Source organism: Mus caroli, unplaced genomic scaffold (assembly GCF_978045245.1).
Source record: "Mus caroli unplaced genomic scaffold, Mus_caroli_1 scaffold_16, whole genome shotgun sequence".
Classification (NCBI taxonomy): Eukaryota; Metazoa; Chordata; class Mammalia; order Rodentia; family Muridae; genus Mus; species Mus caroli.
In genome coordinates, this window is record NW_028227271.1 from 86,913,403 (window position 1) to 86,941,050 (window position 27,648).

Below are 27,648 nucleotides of genomic sequence, written 5' to 3' on the forward strand. Positions count from 1 at the left end.
AATTTATATATATTGTCTTCAATTTGTGTTTGATATGGTAATATGCTATACTTTTCTATATTTAAACAACAATTTCACCTCTTTGTTGACATCTGTGTACTTAGCAGTAATAATAACATTCATACCTAATGACTCCTTGTAGAGTAAAGTCCATTAAAAGTATATATTTGAAATTTAAAATACTACGGGGACAGTGGGGTAGGAACACATTTTAGAGTTTCAAGTTATTACTTAGTAATTATAGTCTTAGATGGCTTAGTTAGTAAAATGCAAGCCATGCAAACATGAACACCAAGTTTGATCCCTAGAACCTACTAAAATAATCTGTTCTAGTGATATGGACTCATAATTCTAGTGTATAGATATAGACAAACATACAACCTTAGGTTCACTATCCAGCTAGTCTAGTTTTCTTGGTGAATTTAAAGTTTCATTAAAACATAAAGAAGCTGGCACCAGAGTAACCACATCCAAAGTCATCTCATTTCACTATGCACATATTAATGGTTACATCATCAATTCCCTTTCTCAAACCATGCACAAAAACGCATATGCACATAAAATGAAACAGAAATTTGAAAATGTGCTCACTGTCATAGATGATAAAGTTAGGGAATGTAGAAAATATTTTATAATTTTATATGCTCTTTATTCAAATCAGGTTTTACAAATGTATTCAGTCATGAAGACAAAGTAACAATATATTAAATAAACAAAAATCATGGGTATATCTGAGTACATAGTCATCATAATCCTTTTTATAAATATAATTTGTACTATTTCTGCTTGTGAATAAAATTCACAATCATTATATAACATAAAGAGAATAAACTTAAAATGAATTTAATTAAAAACGGTTTCATTGAATACTTGCTATCTGCTTACTTACATTAGTTACATTTGTCACTGCCTGCTGGTTTTCTGTTAGAACTTCTTTATAAGAAGCTGTCATTTTTATTACATCCAGTACACATAAGTCTTAAAAAAACTGTATCTTTCTTATACTTTGTCAATTGGGTAAATGATTTATCTAATTTTTAGCAGTATTAAAAATTATAGTACATGGTAATGATTTCTCTGGGACTCTCTAGTGATCATATTGAAAAATATTATGTAGCTAAAGAGCCACCTCCCTAGTTCTTTATAAGCTAAATCAAGTTACTAAATTATCAGAAGCTGGTACATATTCAAATAACTGAAGACTGGAATGCAGTGTAGTGTGTAAACAGCATACTATGTTCCCCCCTCCTGGTCACCCCCTCACAATCTTTCCCTTCCCCTCTCCTCTGAGTGTGTGTTCCTCACCCCCAGGTATCCCCCATCTCTGGCACTTCAAGTCTCTTTGAGGATAGATGCTTCCTTTCCCTTGGATGTCAGACAATGCAGCCCAGTTAGAAGACCATATCCCATGTTCTGGCAGCAGCTTTTAGAATAGCCCTTATTCCAGTTGTTCAGGACCCACACAAAGACCTAATAACATAGACTATGCCCTCTAAAACTGCTGGACTTTCCATTGAGAATCAGTAGTATGGATTTTGCTCTCAATCTATTGAGTTTTTGTTTGTCTTGTTTTTTTGATTTGTTTTGTTTTTTTTCCCTTTGTTTTTTTCTTTGCTTTTTTTTTTTCTTATTCTATCCACTTACATGTGAATATTGTGATTTGTTCTGTTCTTTTTTTTCTTTTCTTTCTTTCTTTTTTCCCCAACAGCCTAGGAATATTTCATTGTCTAAATGTAGTATATTGTATTTACTATTCATTCATTGATAGATATTGAGGTTCTTTACAATTTCTTGGACTTCTGAATAGAACAAAATAAAACTGTTTGATCAAGTGTTTCTATGGTAGGCTAAAGTTTCCTTTGGATAGATGTCTAAGGGTGATATAGCTAGCTGTTGAGATCATCTACTCTTATCTTCCTGAGAAACCACCATGCTGATTTTTATAGTGGCTGCAAAAGTCTGCACTCCCTTCCGCAATGGATGAGTGTTGTCCTGAAACCATGTTCTCACCAGCAGGAATGGCTATTTGCTTTATTATTCTTAGACATTCTAAGTGTGATATGAAATCTCAAGGACATTTTGATCTTCATTTCCCTGATGACTAAAGACATGGAACATTTCTTTTAATTCTACTTAGGTATTTGAGTTTCCTCTTCTAAGTATTGTTTAGATCTATACCCAAATTCTAAAGATTTATTTTTTGATGGAAAGTTTTATTGTATTTGCCTATTTTAGCTATTATCCTTCTATTCCATGTGCAATTGTTAACACATTTTCCCACTCTGTAACCTGTTTGTCTGTCCTAATGAGAGTGTCTTCAAGAAGCTTGTCAGTTTCCTGAGGTTCAGTTTTTAAATGTTGATTTTAGGGCCTGTGTTATTGGTGTTTTTTTCAGAAAGTCCTGTGCAATGCTGTTGAGGTGAAGACGATACCCTGTATTCTTTTCTCTCTGGTTTAGTATATCTAAACTTATGATGGTGAGGTCTTTGATCCATGTGGAGTTGAGTTTTATGCAAGGAGATAAGGAAGAAATGATGGTTTCTTCTACTTGAAGCCATCTAATTTCCCCCTCATGATTTGGAAAAGTTGCCATTACCCAGAGGATCTCTAGCTTCTTCATGAAAAAATATAGTTGCCATAAGTGTGTGAACTTATATGTGTTATTCTTCTAAAGTAACTTGTTATTTTAGGAAGAGAAGTATAAATCACAACCCCTTATAACATCAAACTTAATTTTAAATCTTTTTTGACATTTGTGTGCTTAACTGGAGAAGCTTGTTGTAAGTTCATGTACATTTTAAAAGATTAGTGGAGAAAAAATTAAATGAGATATGCGTGTCCTTATCTCTTCATGAGTCAGAGAGTGAAAAGGTCCAAGTCAAGACAGGCCTTCAGATGGAATTGTTATGGTAGTTTTAGCAACATTGAATTCCTAGCAAAATCCATTCAACAATGAACTCATTTATTGATTAATCACTTGATGAATTAAGCATCTTAATGTAATCCATGATTCTCCAAAAAATTATACCCAGGACTCAAATAGTATGTAAATTCAGAGGGTGTTTTATTCTGCAGAAGTTCTGCATGCTGGGATCTCCTATTACTCAGATAGAGAGGCAACCATGTGAGCTTACAGGACTGATTTAATGCACATTAGGGGAATCCAGGATAGGTGGGACTGGTCTTATTCTATCTCTAGGCATTCTAGAACCAATTCTTGAGTATGGTGGCTGGAAACTGTTTCTTAGGAATACCATTTTGTTGTTGTTGTTAGTTTGTTTGTTTCTTCTAGTAACTGACTTACTTGGGTTTGCCTGAATTTACCCAGGTCTTAGGCCAAGTATCTTAAACTGCAAATTTGAAACCTGTCATGGAATCAGCCTAGCCTCCTTCTCATTAATTATCTAGTCTCCTGTTAATAACTGTATAATTGTAACTTCTATGGGACATACAGAGCCTTTAACAATGAGTTTTCAAACATTATATATATTATATGTATGATATATATATATATATATATATATATATATGACCTAGATCATTGCTCAGCTAAGAACATTTCATAAATTACAAAAATATTGATGTGATTTTCTAATAGTAGTTAAAGGAGTGTAACTTTACTTATGATTTTAAGTATAGCTCAAATATAATTTTATATATATTCTGTAATGCAATGTACCATTCCAAACTTATAATAGAGTCTCTTTAAACCTAGAAATTTCCAAATCCATGGTGTTTGGCAATCATGATATAAAAAGCATATATGTATTTTTATATGACATAACAACACAAATATGTGATATCTACAGATCAATATTTTAATGGTTTTAGAATTAAGTATGTAGTTATAAGAAGATGCTTTTTATCAGAATTTTACATTTATAAGTGATATTAAAATATTCAAGAAAGTGTTTTAGTGTCTACATATTTACACTTCTTAATAAATATGATACATTTAAAAACAGGAGACTTCAGTGTTTGAGACATGATCATTAGTAGAGACAATAGATGATAGATTCATAGAAATTGAAGTTCTGGTCTGTGCTCCCTAATTTTTCATATATATTAGTAAAAGATTTTAATTAAATCCTATTAAAAGCCATTTAAGAAATGAACTAGTGAGTTTCTAACTATGGAACATGCCTCTTGCTTGTTAATTTTTCTTCCCTCCTTAGTGTACATAAACAGATTTCAAATGGTAGTTTGTCTTATAAATTAGAAAATAAATACAATGAATATTTTAATACAATTTAATAAGAGTGGCCTTCTGGGATCACAAGCAGTAATTATGTTAACAAGCATGTTAAACTTCAAAGTGATTGGAAAAGGCATGGGTATCAGGATTGTAGTGCTTTAATTCCTACTAAGTAAGAAAGATTAGAACTTCTAGAATAACCTAAGGTTGAATATTTCACTATAGAAATTGTGTTCATTATTGAATGGTAATAAATATTTTACACCTCTAAATGCATGCAGTAATGTTTTCCTTTGTAAACATAGGTCCTATTCACATAACATCTAAAATTCATAGTTTGTGAAATGCTAGCTTACATCTTCTATTAATGTATATGCTATAAACATTCTTCCACAATTTACAAAGTTGAGCTTCATGTAACTTAATCAGGAGATATAGTATCACTCTTAAATTGAATACACTCTCCACCCTGTAACTTTTTCTACACACATTTCCTCATAAAAACGATCTTCAATAATACATTACATTCTTCTATTATCTGTTGGTTTATATTCCATTAAGACACAAATGTCATGGCAAGAGTAACTTTTAGACTGACTTTAATGTAAATTTCTTTTACTATATTTTTTTTCAATACCACTATATTATTCCCAATACTTGTAAGCATATTTAGCCAATATGCTTCAGTACATACAATTAAAAATGAAAACAAATAATGAATATTAGCAAGGAATTAAATTTACTAATATGTTCATGATACTCACATTTTGATAGAATGCATGGGTTTATTCCAGTCATCTTTTATCTGTTGAAACTTGTTTTATATCTGATTATATGGTCAATTTTTGAGACGGTCCATGAGGTGCTGATAATAGCTTGTCTTCTGTCAGATCATCAGAGATTAAGGCTGAACTTCAATTAGAACAAAAACAAAAGGAAGCCCACATACACATGGAAGCTGAATAATTCTCTACTCAATGACATTTTGATAAGGGAAGAAATTAAAGACTTTTTAAAATTTAAGAAAATTAAGTCAGCATACCTAGTCTAATGGGAGACAATGAAAGCAGTTCCAAGAGGAAAACTCATAGAACTAAGTACCTTTGTAAAGAAATTGGACATAACTCACACTAACAACTTAACAGCACATCGGAAAGCTCTAGAACAAAAAGAAGCAAACACAGAAAAGAAGAGTAGAAAGCAGGAAATGAACTGAGGGCAGAAATCAATCAATTGGAAACAAAGAGAAACATGCATAGAATCAGCAAAACTAAGAGTTGGTTCTTTGAGAAAAACAACATTATAGATAAACCCTTAGTCTGGGCACAGAGACAGTATCCAAATTAACAAAATCAAAAATGAAAAAAGAGATATATCAACAGAAATTAAGAAAAGTTCAAAAAATTATCAGATCCTATTACAAAAACTTATACTGAACAAAACTGGAAAATCTAGATGAATGGATGATTTTCTAGACAAATACCAGGTACCAAAGTTAAATCAGGATCAGATAAACTATCTAAACAGTCCCAAATACACTAAAAAATTTGGTATGTACTCACTGATAAGTGAGTACTAGTAAAAATCTCAGAATACCAACGGTATAACTCACAGACCATATTAACCTCAAGAATAAGGAAGACTAAAGTGTGGATGCTTCACTCATACTTAGAAAGGGGAACAAAATAATCATGAGAAGTAAAAGGAGGAATAGAGTTGGGAGGGAGAGAGAAGGGGAGGTAAAGGTGAACAGAATAAGGGGAAAGAGACTGGAGAAATGGAGAGAGGGTCACAAAATTGAACAGAGGTGTATAGCAGTAGGAGACTGGGAACTGGGTGTAGCCACCAGAAAGTCCCAGATGCCAGGAAAGCAAGAGGCTCCCAGGAATCAATGGGGATAACATTAGCAGAAATACCTAACAGCAGGGAGATAGAACCTAAAGAGACCACCTACAGTAGATAGACATGGCCCACATTTGACAATTGGGGATATTCATGCATCTCAAAATCTATAAACCAGAATTATTACTATCTAAAGGAAATAAAGGAACAAAAAATGGAGTACATGCTAAAGGGAAGGACATCCAAAAATCACCCTACTCTGAGGTCCATCCCATCTGCAGATACCAAACCTAGACATTACTGCTGATGCCAAGAAGTGCTTGCAGACAGGAGCCTGGTATTGCTGTCCTCCGAGAGACTCTGCAAGCACCTAAGACAGCTGCAGATGCTTGCAGCCAACCATTGGACTAAACCTGGCTACCACAGTGGAACAGTTAGGGGAAAGGACAGAAGGGGCTGAAGGGAATGAAACTCCATAGGAAGAACAATATCAAGTAACAGGACAACTCAGAGCTCCCAGGGTCTACACCCCACTTTTAAGTTGGATTATTTGTTTTGCTGATGTCTAGTCTCTTGAGTTCATTAAATGTTTTTCATATAAGCTCTTTGTCAGATGTGGAGATGGTAAAAATCTTTTCCCCTTCTGTAGGCTTTTGTTTTGATCTTTTGAGGGTTTATTTTGCCTTACATTTCTTTGGATGCTTTCCCTCTTTCTTCCAACATACATACAGATACACTTCATATCCTCCAATGAGTCTTCTGTACCTATGCACCTTGCAGATGTTTTTTTCCTATAACCCTGTTTGTGTTTCACAAGTCAGAGGGATCAAATTCAGTATGTTTTATCTGCTTCTTCTATGCCTACTCAAATATTTGGATACATTGACATCCTTGTCTTAAGGTACAAGAGAACATAGAGTGAGAAAATAAAAGCACAAATATGAGTTAATACTTCTTAAGAGCATAAATTTTAAAAGCAAATGATAAGTACTTTATTATTTTCACACATGTTTCACTGGAAGATAAGTATTGGGCTTGACATGGATTTATTACTGAGTTCATCACAAATCAACAATGATCAGCAAATGAATAGAAGAAGGAGGAAAAATATCTTGCCATCAAGATGACTGAAGGCCAGTAATTACTTTCTCTTTAGTCTATGTCATACCACTCCTTAAAAATTAAATAACACATAAATTATTTTCTATTACCAAGCAATCCTACAATGCGTTCATGGATTTGACAGTAGATTTAATATTTTGTACATCTCCTAGTAATATCTTTACTCACATATATCATCCACTCCCCAGTCTTTTCTGTTAGCTCACACAATCTCCACTGCTGGGATTCAAAGGTCCTAATGAAAATTTGGCATAAAAGCCAGTAGACATATTAAATGAATTTTATTTTTCAATTAACCCTTGTAGAAAAACCTAAACTAGGTGCATATGTATACCCAATAAACATTAAAAGCAGAATTTTCTTTTATAACTATCATTTCTGTCTTATAACTTATCATTTTGCAACTTTTACCTGTCATACTGTATAAAACTATAAGTATAATTTCAGCAACCTAAATCTGAGGCACGGGGAGGCGACCCCTACAATCATTTCAAGGATGGTCTGTGCTATAAGTGGCAAGATATATTGTAAAAGATGAGGAAAAAAAAGGTTTGTAAGTAACAAGAATGCCCATACTGATATTAAAAACTTTGAACATTAACCAATTCAGTTTAGGTAAATTTGATGAGTTTTTAAAGTATAAATGCATTTTAAATGAAGAATTTTGAGTTAATTTAATGCCATGTGTTGATTTTTTTTATGCTAGTTGGTTCCAATGTTTCCTAATAAAAAGCAGAAAGTACATTTTTATGGTTTCATTCCTCTAACCACAATTTTTTTCATTCCTTAAATAATTCTTATAGTCAGTTAAACAGTGACACATTTAAATATTCTAAGCCATAGCTAGTATAAACCTATGAGATGATACACATGAGTTTTAGGAAAGTACTTTAGATTGGCTAATTTGTCAAACCTTCACCATTGTTTTCAATTTGCCCATCTCAGCAAAACATATGCAAATGAACATCCCATCCATTTTCATGAGTGGATGAAAAATGTGTGTGTTGTCTTAGTGTCCCTTCCTCCTCGTCACCTTGGTGTTATCCCATAGTATTTCAATGTCTGAAAAATAAATTCTCCTCGAATTACTGAAGCCATATCACGGAAAAATGACAATAGACTGCAGTACAATAAAAATAATTCACACTAAGCATCAAAGCAGCTTTTTAAGTGCCATTTCAAGTTTCATGGCCTGTTAAAATAGATAGATAATATATAGATATGGATATTTTAATTTATATTATATCATAAATAATACAATGCTTATAAACTCTCCTATACTAATAGAAGTGTTGCATTAAAAATAATCTATCATTTTCTTTAATTAAAGGATTCTGCTTTGTACATATGTATTGTGTGCTTTTCATTACTATCTGCCAAATTGTAACCAAGTTAAACAACCTGCAATAAACGAATAAAACTAAAGGAGGAAAAGCCAACAACACACATATTCGTATCATTACTAGAATATCACATTAGCTTATATAAGGAAATTTGAAGATATCAAATTTGTTAAATACTTAAAATGAACTTCTCATTCAGGTTCATGCTTTGTCTTTAAAAGATGAAAGTGGAGGGACAATTTTCTTATCTAAGCTATGAACTGTAAAATACAAATTGAATATTTATGTTGATGATTTTTTCATTTTTATATTTGTAAAGATATAGATATATGTACATGTTATAGAAATACTATATAGAAATATTTTGCAGCCACTGTTAATTGATTATAACTGTTTACAGGGTGTATAGGGAAGATTGTATCGTCATCTGTCACTAAGTCATAAGTGGCTTCCATTTCCATGGTTAATGAATTTAGTCTTAGGTCTCTTGCAGATAAACACATCTCCAGCCCATTAAAAAGAATAATGGTGCCACATTGCCATGACCCTCCAGACAATATTCCACAAAATATTCCCTGAATAAAGCTGAAATATTCAGCATTTGCTCAATATAGAACATTGCTTATATAGAAATATTTTATATATTTTATGTATTACACATTTAATAAACATACTTTAATAGGGAAAGTATATGAATATAAATACACATATACATACATACATATGCCTTTTCCAGGCTAAAGGCAGTGGTAATGATACCATTGACTAATAATAAAGTTAGATTAGATGTTAAGATAATTTTAGGTCTTCCTTGCTTAAGCCTCCAAGTGAAATTTGAATAAAAGTCAGAAAAATCACATAGGAAGAAACAGAAGAATAATGTTCTTTTATTCCAAGATGGAAGAATAATGACAGTACGGTGTAAGGAAACATCACCATAAGTTAGATCTGAGACAGTTTTGTGTTTAATGGGCAAAGTTTGAGCAAATGCTGAATATTTCAGTTTTATTCAGGGAATATTTTGTGGAAAATTGTCTGGAGGGTCATGGCAATGTGGCCCCATTATTCTTTTTTAATGGTCTGGAGATGTGTTTATCTGCAAGAGACCTGACTAAGACTAAATTCATTAACTATATAGCATGAAAATGGAAGCCGCTTATGACTTAGTGACATATGAGGATACACCCTGCCCTAATCACCCCGTAAACAGTTATAATCAATTAACAGTGGCTGCAAAATATGTCTTCTTCAGATCTGTATGGTTGCTGTAAATAACCTGTCTCTTCTATTCTGTAAGCAATGCCAATAAACATCATTGTCTTATCAAATAAAGGTATATTGAATTGTTTATTTGTTCTGTTGAACATGCCCAATATGAAATATACCGAATTTTTTTCATTCTTCCTCAACAAATGATATGATAAAATAATAAGAACAAAATATAACTCCTGATTGGAAAGAACAAGAGGGAGGGTGGAGATAATGATGTTAATACAGGTTGTTATTTAGAAATTTACTTGGAGATAAAACATTATATCTTGAATGGAAGTTATGAAATTTAAGATAAAATGATGGGTTGCTCTAAGGGGAGTTAAAACATTCCATTCTAAAAGGAAGCTTGGTGACATTAGGAAGTAATTAACTCATTGGTTTCACAGAGTTTCTGAACCTGAGCAGATTCAGGAGGTTCTTAATTCTTAAGCAGAAAGGACTCTTGAGAGGAACAGTCAGAATATCAGAGATGTCTTACAAAACTTACTCTTAATGTGAAGAGGGACCAGCAGGTGACATAATGCGTTCCCAGATTTTAGCTTCTATGAGGTGTTACACATTCTTGGGCAGGGTTTCAGTTTCATGTCTATCTTTGAGAGATTTCTCTGCACAGGTAAACCACTATGCACATGGAGTTCAGAAAACTACTTATGATAGAAGATTCGTCATTTTTTAATGTATGACTATATAAAATTTTCAATAAAAATATTCTTGCTACCATTTTTTACATTTAGTTTTGAGCAAGTAAATTACGGAAATAAATTGATTTTACATAATTTAAGTTAATTTTACATAGGCTAAAATAAATGGAGTGACAGAATGTAGAGAGTCATTGTTATCTGTCAGTATATTTATGTATCCATTAAAGCATTATTTGTGGTAAAATGGATAAGACCCATAGGAACTAACAGCTGAGCTGCAGAATGATATTATAGTAAGCTCAGATTCAGGTAGTAAGTAAGCAAGCTGACCACGTGTGGACATTAATGACCAGTTGTCAGAATTGAATGTGATTTTCTTTTTAAATATCACTTGAAGACAGGAAATTTTCATTCCCTAGGAGATGAGAGAAAGGGACTATCAATAGTCAAAGGAGTATGTACAAGACCCTTAGGTGGTAAGGGGATGAAGCAGCCCCTGCGCCTTTGGTAACAGATTCAAGAGCAGAGTTAAGAAAGACAAGAGAAGGAAAGAAAGAAAAACGATTGAATGGTCAGGTTATGGTGTAAGATCAGGGCTATCCTCAGGACTATCATAGATAGCAAGGAAGGAACAAAGCAGCATGCATTTCTGAAATATTAGTATGAAGAACCTCTGTGTCATAATAGTACTCAGCTCTGACTTTTCTTTATCTTTACACCAAACATTTCCGTATTTTTGTGGCAGTCACTCTCCTGTTTCTTTCATTCATACAACAATAATATATTTCCATTTATTCTCCTGACCCTCTGTGTGTTTCTTTTGTCACTCAGGATACCTGATCCTGCCCTCTTTATGCTTCTCCCCTCCACTCTCCTATCTAGATTCCACCTACCTCTGTCTATTATGATTATTTTGTTACCCTTCTAAGTGGTATTTAAGGTTCCTTACTTGTGAACTTCCTTCTTGTTTAACTTTTTAGGGTCTGTGAGGTGTGTAATGAATATTCTGTATTTTTATCTCATATCCACTTATTAATGAATACATACCATGAATGTCCCTTTGAGTATGGGTTAACTCGCTCAAGATGATATTTTCTAGTTCCATCCATTTGTCTGAAAAATTCATGATGTTTCTGTTTTTAGTAGCTGAATAGTATTCAATTATGTAAATGAAAAACATTTTTATATCCATTTTTCATTTGAGGGATATCTGGGTTGCTTCCAGTCTTGCCATTACAAATAAGCCTGCTGTGAACATAGCGGTGCACATATTTTTGTGGTATGGTAAAGCATCTTTTGGGTATGTGCCCAGGAATGGTATAGTTAGGTTTAGGTAGAACTACTTCCAATTTTCTGATGATCTATCAGATTGGTTTCAAGAGTAGATGTACCAATTTGCAATCCCATCAGAAATGAAGGAGTTTTCCACTTTCTCTAAATCCTTGCCAGCATGTGCTGTCACTTAAGTGTGTTATTTTAGCCATTCTGATAGGTGTAAGGTAGAATCTTACAGATATTTCATTTTCATTTCCCTAAAACCTAAGCTGCTAGATGCAGGGGGATCTCTTAAAAATCCAAGAGACCTGGGATAGGAGAGACTCCCAGGACTCAATGTAGGTGACCTCAGCAGAAATGCTGAACATAAGGGATATGGAACATGAAGAGACTACCTGCAGTATTCAGACAGGTGCCCTAATGAAAGAATAGGAACATCAACCCACCTACAAAACCTTTGACCCAAAATTGCTCCTGTAAAAAATGAATTCAGGGACAAAAATGGAGCAGAGACTTGAGTAATGGCCAAACAGTGACAGGCTGAACTTGGCATCCATCCTATAGGCAGGCACCAATCTCTGACACTGTTACTAATACTGTCTTGTGCTTGTAGACAGGAGGCAAGCAAGGCTGTTCTCTGAGAGGCTCTACCAGCAACTACCTGAGATAGATACTTAAAACCAAGCACAGGACTGAGGTTGGAGACCTCTATGGAAAAACTAGAAGAATTTAAGGCCCTCAAGGAGATGGCAAGCCCACATGAAGACCAACAGTGTCAACTAACCTGGACCTCTGGGAGCTCTCACAGACTGAGCCACCAACCAAAGAGCATACCTGGCCTGGTCCATGACCCATTGCACTCACACTTTCAAGAGTGAAGGACAGGGGTGATTGTGAGATAAACTCTGGGAGGAAGGACAGTAAATGGGCAATGTTTGTGATTTAAATAAATAAAAATAAATAAAGAATTAAAAGAAAAAAGAACACAACATTGTTATGTCAGGATATTCACTCTATTTGATAGCAGAGAAGTAAAACAACTTTCAAGTTGTTACCATAATGATTCTTGGGAAAGCTCAAGAACCAACTACCCATACAAACAATGACAGAGACAAAATGGGGTAAAGAACTAAACAAAATTCACAACAAAAGACTCTCAGAGGGCTGAGAAGCACTTAAAGAAATGTTGAAAGTCCTTAGTCATCAGGAAAATCCAAATGAAAACGACCCTGAGATTCTACCTTACACCAATCAGAATGCCTAAGATAAAAAACTCAGGTGACAGCACATGTTGGTGAGAATACAGAGAAAGAGGAACACTCCTACATTGCTGGTTGGATTGCAAACTGGCACAACCACTCTGGAAATCAATCTGGTTGTTCCTCAGAAAATTGGAAATAGGCCTACCAGAAGACCCAGCTATACCATTCTTGGGCATACACCTAAATGATGCCCCATAATGTCATCATGATGCAATGTTCCACTATGTTCATAACAGTCTTATTTGTGATAGTTAGAATCTGGTAACAACCCAGATGTCCCACAATGGAAGAATAGAAACAGAAAATGTGGTTCATTTACACAATGGAATACTACTCAGCTATTAAGAACAAGGACATCATGTGTTTTACAGGCAAATAGATAGAACTAGAAAATTTCATCCTGAGTGAGGTAACTCAAACCTAAAAGGACATGCATGGAATGTACTCACAAATAAGTGGATATTAGCCAAAAAAATGTACAGAATACCCAAGATACAACCCACAGGGCTGAAGAAAGTTAGCAAACCATAGGGCCAAAGTAAGGATGCTTCAATCCCACTATGGAGAGAGAAGAAAGCAGAGGGCATAAGAAAGAAGGTAACTGGGTGGGAGAGGGCAGAGGCAGGGGAAAAGGGGAGCAAAATCAGGTATTGGAGGGGGCAGGATTGAAACTCTGAGGGCCAGCAAAATGGAAATATACAACCTCGGATTTGGGAGGTGGGAGTACCCTCTACAATGTACTAGAGATCCATGATGTGAGAGAATCTCAAGACTCAAAGGGAGGGACCTTAGATGAAATGTCAAGCAGTGGGGAGAGGGACATTGTAGAGTCCAACTCCAGTAGAAAGGGGATCAAGTGAAGGGATGAGGTTGACATCCTACAGCCCAAATTGACTCAGAATTGTTCCTGTCTAAAAGAACTGCAGGGCCATATTGGACAAGAGACTGATGGAAAGAAGGTTCAGTGACTGGTCCAAATTGGCATCCATCTCAAGGGGAGTCTCCAAGGCCTGACACTATTATTGATGCTAGGTTGTGCTTATACACAGGAGCCTAACCTGACTGCCCCCCAAAAGTCCCAACAAGAAGTTGAATGAGACAGAAGAAGATACTTATACACAACCAGTAGATAGAAGCCAGGGACCCCTGTGGTTAAATTAGGAAAAGGCTAGAAGAAGTCAAGGAAAAGTGCAACCCCCATAGGAATACCAGGAGTCTCAGACACTGAGCCACCAACCAGACAGCATACACTAACTGTTCCTAGGCCCCTGACACATGCACAGGAGAGGACTGTCTGAACCTGCCTGAATGAGAGAAGATGCACCTAACCCTTGAGAGACTTGAGGCCCCAGGGAATGAGAAGGCCTGCCAGGTTGTAGGGAGCTGTGGGATTGGGGACATCTTCTTGGAGATGGGGGAGGAGGGATGAGATGAAGAACAGTTGGAGGGCACAACAGGAGAGCGATAAGGACTGGACTGTAAAAAAAAAAAAAAGATTAAAGATTAAAGTTAATTAAAGCAAGAGAAATCAACTGGTAGCTTCCTGTACCAATTCCAGAGTGAATGATCTCTACAGATAAAAATGTAACCACCCAGATTAATAGTATTTTATTATATAGTTTCAGCATTTTGATACAATTCTATATTCTGATAAAATTGTCAAAATCAAAATACCCCGAGTCTAAAAGTTAATGAAGGTCCATTATGTTCATCAAATTTCCCTTTGTGGATGATCAGCACTGCAAACTTAATTAAATTTCTCTTGTCCAATGCATACTTACTTTTGGTAATTCTACTGATAGCTATTACAGGCTCAGGAGATATTTAATTTCTTAAAACAATTATATATAGCAATTTGTAAGCTTTATTAGATCTAGAGTTCTAAAATTTCCATGAAGACAATACTCTAAAGAAGCTTTGTGTTTTGGGATAGGTACATACTAATGTGAAGATAATATCTCAAGTCTATCTGGGTCAAGAAACATGCATTGAGGTGAAAAGACAACCTAAGATGTCTGTGCTCAGCTTGCATCTTGCTTGATCCATAGTCTTCTGTTGTTCACTAGTTCATGACTAGTCAGATAGAATGTGCTTGAAATGTTGAGATTGCAGACATGCATTGGTTTTCCAGGTTCACACTAGCTCTGGAGATTCAAACTCATACACAATTGATATATCATTTACCTACAGAGTCATATTTCTAGCCAGAAGAGCTTCATCATGTCAAAGTAATATTTGAGGTTAAATCACCCCACATTGACTATGTGTTATGGTGTTCAAACAAGTGCTATTGTCATGCATTAAGAAAGATAATTCATACAATGTTCTTTGCCATATTGATGGAATATTTATTATGTGTTCTGTTCATCAGTCATGTTAGCACTTATGTTAAGTCCTAATTGATAGCTAGTTCTGTAGAGCAGTCTAATTTAAGGCAGCTACAGACCTTTATAAGAGAAAGTTTCTTAATTTAGGTTGATCTATCAATTATCTTATGTTTAATCTTATTTTACTCAAAATTTAGTACTTTTCTAATTAATATACAAGAGAAAATATTGTATATTGGTTAAACAGGCATCTTATTAACCTAAATAGTGAGTATTTGAAATGAGCTTGATATTTCTATAACAAATATTTTGTAAATATAGACTGCTTAACATAATTTAAAGATACTTTGCTCTTTTCATAGAGTGTATAAGTTCACCCAGATGCATTTTCTGAAAAATAGAAAGTCTCCTAATTGGTTCTGTGTCATGTCTATTGCTTAACAGGATTGCAGGTTTTATTTTAACTTTCTTGTTTGACTGAAATAATTTTTTATACTAGAATTATATTAGAATTGTAGTCTGAACTCACTTATTATGGAACCCAGAATAGCTGCTGGCAAGGCAAAGAAAATGTCGATTGTGCTTGATATTATAATAAATTATTTGTAGTCACAACGAAAAATAAAGTAGGTATTGCCATGACTTGCCATCTCATATTAACAGTTTTATGAAATGCACATTGGAATTTTATTGTGGAAACAATCAAACATTCAAACTTTATGGAAACATGTAATCCCGCTTGAATTTCCTTTTCTTGCATCCAGATACATACCTTCAACTGACTTCATGTACCACTCTAAGTCTATTTTTTGCAAGTCATTATTTTCAAAGAAATAATTAGCCCTCTGCCTACAATAGCACAAAAAGAAATTTTATAGAAAAGAATTAAGTAACATACCTCTGTTAAATTTAAGACCCACAAATAGTATGGAACAAACAGGAAAAGCTATTTAAACCTAGACTTGTAGCCTTTTGAAATGTGTATACATTTTAAAAATGGCAACATTTCTAAGGCTAACAGAGGCAGAATAGTGATTACCCTTGAGGCACTGGGTGGTTAATGAAAGGTGGCCGAGGAGGCTTGTGGGTTTCAGTTAATGTTCTGTTTCTTGACCTACCTGCTGCTTACAAGGCAGTGCTCTCTGTGTGACAATTCATCAAGCTGTACCCTTAGGATTTTTCCATACATATATATATTCAATAAAACTATTTAAATTGAGGGGGAAATTCTAAGGTGTATAGCACCTCATTTTCATCAGTAGGGTTGAAATGGAACGATAAAATCAGAGAACTAGGAATTTGACATAAACTATGGAAAAAACACAACTGTATTAAAACAAAACAGATTGTAACAGAGGTGTGTGTGTGTGTGTGTGTGTGTGTGTGTGTGTGTGCATGTGTGTGTGTGTCTGCATGTGTGCATCTCTCTCTCTCTCTCTCTCTCTCTCTCTCTCTCTCTCTCTCTCAGTATGCGCACCTACATTTAGGTCAAAAATCCATTTAATTTCAATATGGACACTTTGTGCTTAGATTTGTACTCTCCTGTACTTAGTCCTCTCAGCCAATCTACTCCTGTGTTTCTCTGATTGTTATGTTTAGAATTGCTGGACCTCCTCCCAGCATCTCGTCATTCCACATAATTTCTCAAGTCTGCAATTGTAATGTTGTATGAATTTGAATTAGAATTCAGTAGGAACGGCAATCTCTTTAAGTATTTTCCTTCTTACATTCTGCTGACACTGAATACTCAAACCAGATAATAACTACTATACAAGTTTCTAATCATAGTCAATCATGTTTGGCTCATTGTTTTTCCAAGTACTTCATAAAATATTCATTTTTGAATGCCAATGGCATTAGCATTGACTCTCTTGAGTCACCTCCTTTTATATCTTACTTGCCTTCATTGCTTCTTATATTCGGGAGACCCTACTTCTTCTCTGAAAACTCCCTATTATCTAGATCCCTATTCTATTATAAGATAGAATCTCAAGTGGAAACTCAATGTATTTTATCCATAACGTTCTACAGAAATCATGTCTGGGCTAGGGAGGAAAACAAAAGACTCCTTCTTATAATTTGTAAGTAAGCATTTTGTTTTTAGATATAAAAGTACATAAAAATATAAAAACGAGATTTGAAATATTTTGGGATAATCTTAACTGTGATTGAAATGACAATATAATTCATCACTGACCATTAATAAGGTCCTTCTCTACCTGTCAGTCTTCAATGTTATTATAAGATTTCAAGAGTTAATAAAAGAATTTACAAGATACCCAGAAATTTCTGCTTACTTACCTTGGCACGCATTTGAATAGCATACCCATTTTGGATAAATCTAGAATAAATATATCCAACAATATTGATTGAGGTATTAGTGTGTATTCCTTCTCCAAACACATCGAGGCTTTTCCAAATCCACCTAATTTCACTTGGCTATTCATCATTAGCATATAAATCCAAAATGGATTGATAGCCATAGGAAGAAGGAGTTTACTTTTCCATCATATCACATGTTGACAGTAGGCTGCCTTCCACAATTTTCTTCACTCTAGATTGAAATTCAGAGAGTCGGGGCATTTGGAAAAACATCTCACTTTAGTTGCTCTGAACAAGAGAGCCACAACTAAATATGTCTTTAAAAATCTTATTCTGAAATGTCAAATATCACTCTGCATGTATTATTTTACAATCTACATTAGTTTTCACCAAGAGAAAAATACTGTTAGGGGCCAAGGAGACATTAGGTCATGTAGAAAGTAATATTGAATACAAACACATTTAAACACACACACACACACACACACATACACAGACACACACACACACCAACTTGTATAATTACATTCAGTCTCGGGTTTGATTAGTAGATTGAAAATGTTTATTGGAGTAAATAATTTCCTACACATTTTGCTCTAATTATAGTATTTGATTACCAGCTCTGAATTAATTTATTGATTCTGGTTAAACACAAGGAAGTATACATTTAATGAAATGTGTATCTGTTTAATTCTCAACTTTGTCCAAAACTGATCTTAAATTGTTAGGTCAAATCTATGATTTCAATTCCATTATTGGAACTTCAGTTAACTTCTCTAGTAGAGAAAGAGATGTCATTATTGATTTCCACAGGTGTAATAAATTCTGTTTGAAATGTGTATCACCATTTAGGTAATGATACTTTCTGAGGCTGGAAGGATGTCTGGTGGGAATAACAGCACTTGTTGCTCTTCCAAAGGACACAGACTTGGTTCCCACCACTCATTTTACATCTCACAACTGTGCCTACCTCCAGTTCCAGAGACTCGACTCGGACATTCTCTTGCTGGCCTCCATGGGCACTCCATGCATATAATGTACAGGTAAATAAGCAGGCAAAGCATTATACAGAAATAAATCTTAAAAACATGTTTTGATAACCTTGATCATTTATACTTTCTGAAATATTTAACCTAATTGTTACCCTCTGTATGTGTGAACACTGAGTGACATGGTCGCTAATTTAATTTTTTCCATTTGAAAGAAAAAATATTTAAATTTTCTCCTACATAGGTTCTTTTTTGTCTAATAGCTCCAGCATCCATTTATAGCTCTCACGTTTAACCTGTTATAATACATGATACATTAGATAGGATAATTTTATTATAAATCATTAATAAACAAGCATGTGTAATTAGGCAAAAGTACAGAGTCCATTTAGGCAAAAGTCCATTAGGAAAAAAAGATTGGTAACTCAGGTATCACTAATTTTGAAGAAATGCAAGAAGCAGCAACCACAATCCAAGTCACAAAATAAGATCCATAAATTTAAATAATTACACACACACACAACACACACACACTTATATATGTATGTATGTGTATATATATATATATAAACATCACTTGGAAAGTACCACTGAGGTTGTTTCTTTGTCCACACAATATGAGCTTGTTAAAAGATCAGTAAACTATAATTTCTGATGGGACAAGCAGTCAAAATCTTCAGCTTTTTGAAGGACATACTTTAACAATTCTAAATTCTAGCTAAAAGTCTTCCTAGGTCTAGATGTTTTGACTTCATTGTAAGCCCTTTATTGAGGTCTCTTTACAATGCTATAGGAAGGACAATGAAAGAAACTTTCTCTCATTCTCAATTTGCAGACCATATATTGTCTTTGTATTATACCTGGAACTACATGTAGTTACATTTGTTATTCTACTGGGGTATTGGTTGGAAATGTTTACATAGCATTAGTGTAGAATTCCCATATCCTTGACCTTTACCCCTTATTACATCATTATATGGGAACAAGCAGGACAAAGAAACTAGTATCATTTCCTTTTGCGACCCTAGGCTTATACATCATAATAAATGATTTTAGTCTTTGTTGCTACTTACAACTTTGCTTAGTGTTCTTTCATTTGATACTCTGACACTTGGCAGCTCAAGTATCTCTCAGCTCCATGGAATGTCTAACAAAAAAAAACTCAAGGTGTTCAAGCCATTGATCACAGGGAGATTATTTACCAGTAAGATCTGGCATTTCTCACAATAGAAAATAGAAAAAAAAATAGGGTTTTAAAGGAAAGTATATTTATTGAAATTAAAATGAAACAACATTCAGACAAATATAAAAGCACAGTGTTAATGTTAATCATATCTAGACTATTCCAAAAGAAAGTGAAAGCAGAGACCAATGTGTAGGGGAATTACAGGGTTAAAAGGAAATGAGAAGAATTGTATCTAGGAGCTCCTAGACTGGAGTTTGGCATCCCTGGTTAAATGGAGGCTTATCTTTACTTTGTAGTTGTGCGATAAGATCCAGCAGCCATGTGTCAGGTACTTCAAACTTCCGTATTTTTTATTGCTGAACAATATGTCTGTGGTTCAAAATACACTAGTCACTCAGTCTGAAATGATTATGGCAACTATGAAATGTCATTAGGACAAATTGTAACTTCATGTGTTTTATACATGTATTTCTATAGTTACTATTTTCTCTAGGCTAAAATGAAACCCTTCCTGCATTGGTCTCCTTGACAATAGGATTCCTAATTTTAGTACAAATCAGGAGTATCTTGGTGTACTGGTTAACAACTTCAAGTTGTGTCAGAATGTTCTATGATATGGCTCTTATACGTTAATGTCACTTTTATTTTTAAATTTTTAGATTGAAGTATTATCTTTTATCATTATTTCAGAACTGGTGGAGGAGTCACCAGAAATATTATTCAGGATATAAAAACAAATTTTATATTTTTAATAAATTATTAATGTCCTTAACTATTTAAAAATCTGATATTTTAATTCTATTTGGTAATTTAAGCTTACCAATTGAATTTGATAATAAAATTTTATTAAAAACTAAAACTTTAATTGGATCTTTTTATTATATTATTATTAATGAAGTTGTAAATGCTATACTATTGAATTACAAATTACTCGTTGATAGTAAGAATTATATAGTGGTTAGGCATGGTGACACTAAATTTAAATCCATGCACTTGGGAAGAAAAAGAAGGCAAAGCTCTCTGAGTTCAAGGCTAATATTCATCATATAGCAAGCTCCAGAACAAACACTGCTACAAAATTACAGCCTAACTAAAACAAAATGCTAAAAGTACAAAAGAGAGCCTTATTATAGATCAAGCAACATTGTCCAGAGAATAAATATAGAGTCTGAGAACCTAAAATCAATCCTAATGCCCACCACCCACCTGACAAAATTAGAGACAGTTGTCCTCTGATAGCCACACAAGCTCAGTTTCATACATATGCCCATACAAATATACAATATAATAAAATACAATACACACACTGTAATAAGAACGTATTAAAATTATATTACTTTTATTTTTGTTTTGAATTTTTTTTGGTATTTTTTAGGTTTAAGACAAGAGCCTGATTATAGCTGTCCCAAGAGAGGCTCTGCCAGAGCCTGACCAATACAGATGCAGATGCTCACAGCCAAACATCTGACTGAGCACGGGGACCCCAGTGGAGGAGTTAAGGGAAGGACTGAAGGAGCTGAAGGAGTTTGCAACCCCATAGGAAAAGCAACAATATGAACCATCCAGAACCCCCAGAGCTCCCAGGAACTAAACCACCAACCAAGGAGTACTCATGGAGGGTTCCATGGCTCCAGCTGCATAAGTAGCAAAAGATTGCTTTGTTAAGCATCAATAGGATGAGAGTTCTTTAGACCTATGAAGGCTCAATGTTGCACTGTAGGGAAATGCAAGGGCTTGGAGGCTGGAGTGGGTAGGTGGGTGGGTGTGGGAGGGCCCTCATAGAAGCAGAAGGAGGGGGGATGGGATAAAGGAAACCTGAAGGAGAAACAGGGAAAAGGAATAATATTTGAAATGTAAATAAATAAAATATCCAATAAAAACAAACAAACAAATAAACAAGAGTCCAACAAATCCCCTAAGATAAACAACCACAGCATGTATGCAGAGGGCCTAGATCAGGTGCATGAAGGCTCTATGGTCTCTGTGAGTCCCTTTGAGCTTCGCTTCATTCATTCCTTGTGTCTTGTTCTCCCAATATCCTAGACTCTGTTCATTCTCCTACCTCCACTTGTGCAGGGTTCCCTCTGCTCTGTCTAATGTGAGATTGTGAGTTTCTTCTTTTGCTCCCATCAGCTGCTGTAGGAATCCTCTTTAATGCTGATTGAGTTTGGTACCAAATTATGAATACAGATGAATATAATTAGGAATCATTTAATTTACTATTATAGTCATTAGTATTGTGTGTGGTGTGCATATTATTTTCTTTGTTTCTCTGCCAGTCATGCTTGGTTTGACCATAGGTCTTTGCATCCAGCTTCTGAGTCCTGGCCATTCCAGCAGTGACCAGCATAAGCTCCCTCTTATGACTTGTTTCTTTAGTTAGAAAATTCCTTGCCTGGCAGTGGTGGCGCACACCTTTAATCCTAGCACTTAGGAGGCAGAGGCTCGAAGATTTCTGACTTTGAGGCCAGCCTGGTCTACAGAGTGAGTTCCAGGACAGCCAGTGCTACACAGAGAAACCCTGGCTCGAAAAACAAAAACAACAAAAAAACAAAAACAAACAAACAAAAAACAAAAGAAAGAAAGAAAGAAAGAAAGAAGAAAGAAAGAAAGAAAGAAAGAAAGAAAGAAAGAAAGAAAGAAAGAAAGAAAGAAGGAGAGAAAGAGAGAAAGAAAGAAAGAAAGAAAAGAAAAGTAATTTATTGGTTACGCACAAGTTCTTAGTCACCATTGTCTGAGAAAATCTTCCTATAATTAATATTTATAAGCAATGGCTTAGATTAGGCTACAATGTTTTTTAAAATTGCCTATGGATAGTAATTTTAAAGTTTAATTTAAATATATGTCAATCGAGATAATGTGCTATTAAAATGGAACTGGATAAAAGTACAATGGGACAAAATAGTAAATTAATTATGTGCATTCATATACAATTAATTCATTTTGTTGATGATGCCACACTATATTATTGGAAGGAACAATATTTTAATATAGTAAATATTTAAAGTTTTCTTAATGGATTTACAATAGAATTAAAGCTCTACATTTATTCATTCCATATGCTGTAATTAGAGTGGATAATATAATTATAAATACTTGCTAAAATTATAGATCTCTTTGAAGATATCTTGGAACAATATCCAATCTATACTTGGCAAAGATTATTTGATATAATATTCAAAGCACATGCAGTGTTATCAAAGAAGGAAAAAGAAAATTACAAAGTTTGCTTCATTGAAATCAAAATGTTTTCTCATTAAAAGACACTGAGTGCATTATTGAAAATTAATTTATAGGCAAGAAGAAAATATTTGGAAATGAACTGTATGAAAAAACATGTTACATTCAGTAATTAACAAAAATGAAAATCACTTGCCTCTTAAGATGTAAACACAATTTATCCCAGAGTATGTGTTTATAGCAAAGTCAAACACATTCATGCAAGGTTGGTCACCACTTTCATTCTTTTTTTGGTTGATTGGTTGGTTGGTTGGTTTGGTTTTTGGTTTTTGGTTTTTTGAGACAGGGTTTCTCTGTGTAGCCCTGGCTATCCTGGAACTCACTCTGTAGACCAGACTGGCCTCAAACTCAGAAATCCACCTGCCTTTGCCTCCCAAGTGCTGGGATTAAATGCATGTGCCAACACTGCCTGGTTTACCACTTTTATTCTTTTTTTTTAATTAGGTATTTTCCTCAATTACATTTCCAATGCTATCCAAAAAGTCCCCGACACACTCCCCCCCAGTCCCCCACACACCCACCCCCACCCCTTGGCCCTGGCATTCCCCTGTACTGGGGCATATAAAGTTGGCAAGTCCAATGGGCCTCTCTTTGCAGTGATGGCCAACTAGGCCATCTTTTGATACAAATGCAGCTAGAGTCAAGATCTCTGGGGTACTGGTTAGTTCATAATAATGTTCCACCTATGGGGTTGCAGTTCCCTTTAGCTCCTTGGGTACTTTCTCTAGCTCCTCCATTGGGGGCCCTGTGATCCATCCAATAGCTGACTATGAGCATCCACTTCTGTGTTTGCTAGGCCCCGGCATATTCTCACAAGAGACAGCTATATCTGGGTCCTTTCAGGAAATCTTGCTAGTGTATGCAATGGTGTCAGCGTTTGGAAGCTGATTATGTGATGGATCCCTGAATATGGCAGTCTTTAGATGGTCCATCCCTTCTTCACAGCTCCAAACTTTATCTCTGTAACTCTTTCCATGGGTGTTTTGTTCCCAATTCCAAGAAGGGGCACAGTGTCCACACTTTGGTCTTCGTTCTTCTTGAGTTTCATGCGTTTAACAAATTGTATCTTATATCTTGGGTATCCTAAGTTTTTGGGCTAATATCCACTTATCAGTGAGTACATATTGTGTGAGTTCCTTTGTGAATATGTTACCTCACTTAGGATGATGCCCTCCAGATCCATCCATTTGCCTAGGAATTTCATAAATTCATTCCTTTTAATAGCTGAGTAGTACTCCATTGTGTAAATGTACCACATTTTCTGTATCCATTCCTCTCTTGAGGGGCATCTGGGTTCTTTCCAGCTTCTGGCTATTATAAATAAGGCTGCTATGAACATAGTGGAGCATGTGTCCTTCTTACTGGTTGGAACATCTTCTGGATATATGCCCAGGAGAGGTATTGCTGGATCCTCCTGTAGTATTATGTCCAATTCTCTGAGGAACCGCCAAACTGATTTCCAGAGTGGTTGTACCAGCTTGCAATCCCACCAACAATGAAGGAGTGTTCCTCTTTCTCCACATCCTCGCCAGCTTCTGCTGTCACCTGAATTTTTGATCTTAGCCATTCTGACTGGTGTGAGGTGGAATCTCAGGGTTGTTTTGAGTTGCATTTCCCTGATGATTAAGGATGTTGAACGTTTTTTCAGGTGCTTCTCTGCCATTCGGTATTCCTCAGGTGAGAATTCTTTGTTCAGTTCTGAGCCCCATTTTTTAACGGGGTTATTTGATTTTCTGGAGTCCACCTTCTTGAGTTCTTTATATATATTGGATATTAGTCCCCTATCTGATTTAGGATGGGTAAAGATCCTTTTCCAATCTGTTGGTGGTCTTTTTGTCTTATTGATGGTGTCTTTTGCCTTGCAGAAGCTTTGCAAGTTTATGAGGTCCCATTTAACGATTCTCGATCTTACAGCACAAGTCTTTGCTGTTCTATTCAGGAATTTTCCCCCTGTACCCATATCTTCGAGGCTTTTCCCTACTTTCTCCTCTATAAGTTTCAGTGTCTCTGGTTTTATGTGGAGTTCCTTAATCCACTTAGATTTGACCTTAGTACAAGGAGATAGGAATGGATCAATTCTCATTCTTCTACATGACAACCGCAGTTGTGCCAGCACCTTTTGTTGAAAATGCTGTCTTTTTTCCACTGGATGGTTTTTGCTCCCTTGTCAAAGATCAAGTGACCATAGGTATGTGGGTTGATCTCAGGGTCTTCAATTCTGTTCCATTGGTCTACTTGTCTGTCGTTATACCAGTACCATGCAGTTTTTATCACAATTGCTCTGTAGTACAGCTTTAGGTCAGGCATGGTGATTCCACCACATAAAGACCCAACAAAGATAGAGAACTTCAGACCAATTTCCCTTATGAATATTGATGCAAAAATCCTCAATAAAGTTCTGGCTAACCGAATTCAAGAAAACATCAAAACAATCATCCATCCTGACCAAGTAGGTTTCATCCCAGGGATGCAGGGATGGTTCAATATACGGAAATCCATCAATGTAATCCATTATATAAACAAACTCAAAGACAAAAACCACATGATCATCTCGTTAGATGCTGAAAAAGCATTTGACAAAATCCAACACCCATTCATGATAAAAGTCTTGGAAATATCAGGAATTCATGGCCCATACCTAACCATGATAAAAGCAATATACAGCAAACCAGTGGCCAACATCAAAGTAAATGGTGAGAAGCTTTAAGAAATCCCACTAAAATCAGGGACTAGACAAGGCTGCCCACTCTCTCCCTACCTATTCAACATTGTACTTGAAGTCCTAGCCAGAGCAATTAGACAACAAAAGGAGATCAAGGGGATACAAATCAGAAAAGAAGAAGTCAAAATATCGCTCTTTGCAGATGATATGATAGTATACATAAGTGACTCTAAAAATTCCACCAGAGAACTCCTAAGCCTGATAAATAGCTTCAGTGAAGTAGCTTGATATAAAATTAACTCAAGCAAGTAATGGCCTTTCTGTACACAAAGGATAAACAGGCAGAGAAGGAAATTAGGGAAACAACACCCTTCTCAATAGTCACAAACAATATAAAATACCTTGGCGTGACTCTAACTAAGGAACTAAAAGATCTGTATGACAAGAACTTCAAGTCCCTGAAGAAAGAAATTAAAGAAGATCTCAGAAGATGGAAAAACCTCCCATGCTCATGGATTGGCAGGATCAACATTGTAAAAATGGCTATCTTACCAAAAGCAATCTACAGATTCAATGCAAGCCCCATCAAAATTCCAACTCAATTCTTCAATGAATTAGAAAGGGCAATCTGCAAATTCATCTGGAACAACAAAAAACCTAGGATAGCAAAAACTCTTCTCAAGGATAAAAGTACCACTTTCATTCTTAAAGAACACAAACACATGACTTGAGCAAGACCTGGTGGCACTCAACTCTAGTCTCAGCATTTGGAATTCAGGAACAGAAAAACTATAAGTTTTTCTTATAAGTCTAGCCTGGGCAATAGAAAATATGTTTATGACCACATAAAGACATTCCCAACTCAAAACAAATACAACAGAAGAGTAACTAATTATGTTATGTATTCATAATATAGCTAAATCCATAAAAGTCCCACCTATAATCCTGGGCCTAGAAAGATGTAGAGGATGACTTTAGGGGCTTTGTCTTATTTGATGTGTGTTTGTGTGTGTGTGTCTGTGTTAAAATGATTTACTCATAATCCAAAGGTATTGTATAATCAAAACTTATACTGATTATTCCTTTTTTGGCAAGATAATTTTATATCAGGAGCATAAAGGATGACATTGTGTTTAATTAAATTATTTCAGGTTAAATATGTGTATTTTTTTTCAAAGAAGACAGCTGAAAATAGGCGCTTTCCTAAAGAACTTTGGGAACTGAAGCACAGAGATTCATTGTTTAGAAAGGCAAACACTCAAAACCAACAACACCAAAATACCATAATATCATGCTTAGGAAGTGGTCATGGGAACCTTGTAGCATGTGTTCTGGTTATACAAACAGCAGATATTTTGCTTCTATATTTATTCCATGGTCTGGATGTAAAAATTTCTGAATCTATTTCCAAGGAATACATGACTTTTCAGGGTGGTTTGTTTGGAAAACTCATGAGGAGATATAAAATGGTGTTAGGGTTAAGATCAGGAAAAGTTAGCATTAGTCACTTAGTAGCCGTATTGGAGAGTCTGCAGCCAGTGTAGATGACAGTTTCCTACTTGTTCACAGATGTTGCCCCTTCCTTTGGTCTTTCCCACTGTCTACTCTAACAGACCATGCACAATTAATGAATAATTACATACAAGTGATTTAAAATTTCCACTCGATTATCAAAAGTGTCCAGACGTCCTCCCCACACTGTCTCTAAAGGGATGTCAAAAGTCAAAAAGCCCAGCTCTTAGGATCTTCTGTAAGCAGGTAGAGATGGTCTTATTAAGGTGCTAGTTGTTCTGCTTACAGGGCAGAGGTATATAGTTCATGCCCATCTTCTTCATGAGGAATTCATAATGATGTTCTCTCCACCTTGGCTCACTCTTACCAGGATAGAAGCATCACCAAATTCCAATCACTCTGCCTGTTACCGCAATCTCTACACATAAAGAAGACACAAGTCTGGCATGGAAGCTTAG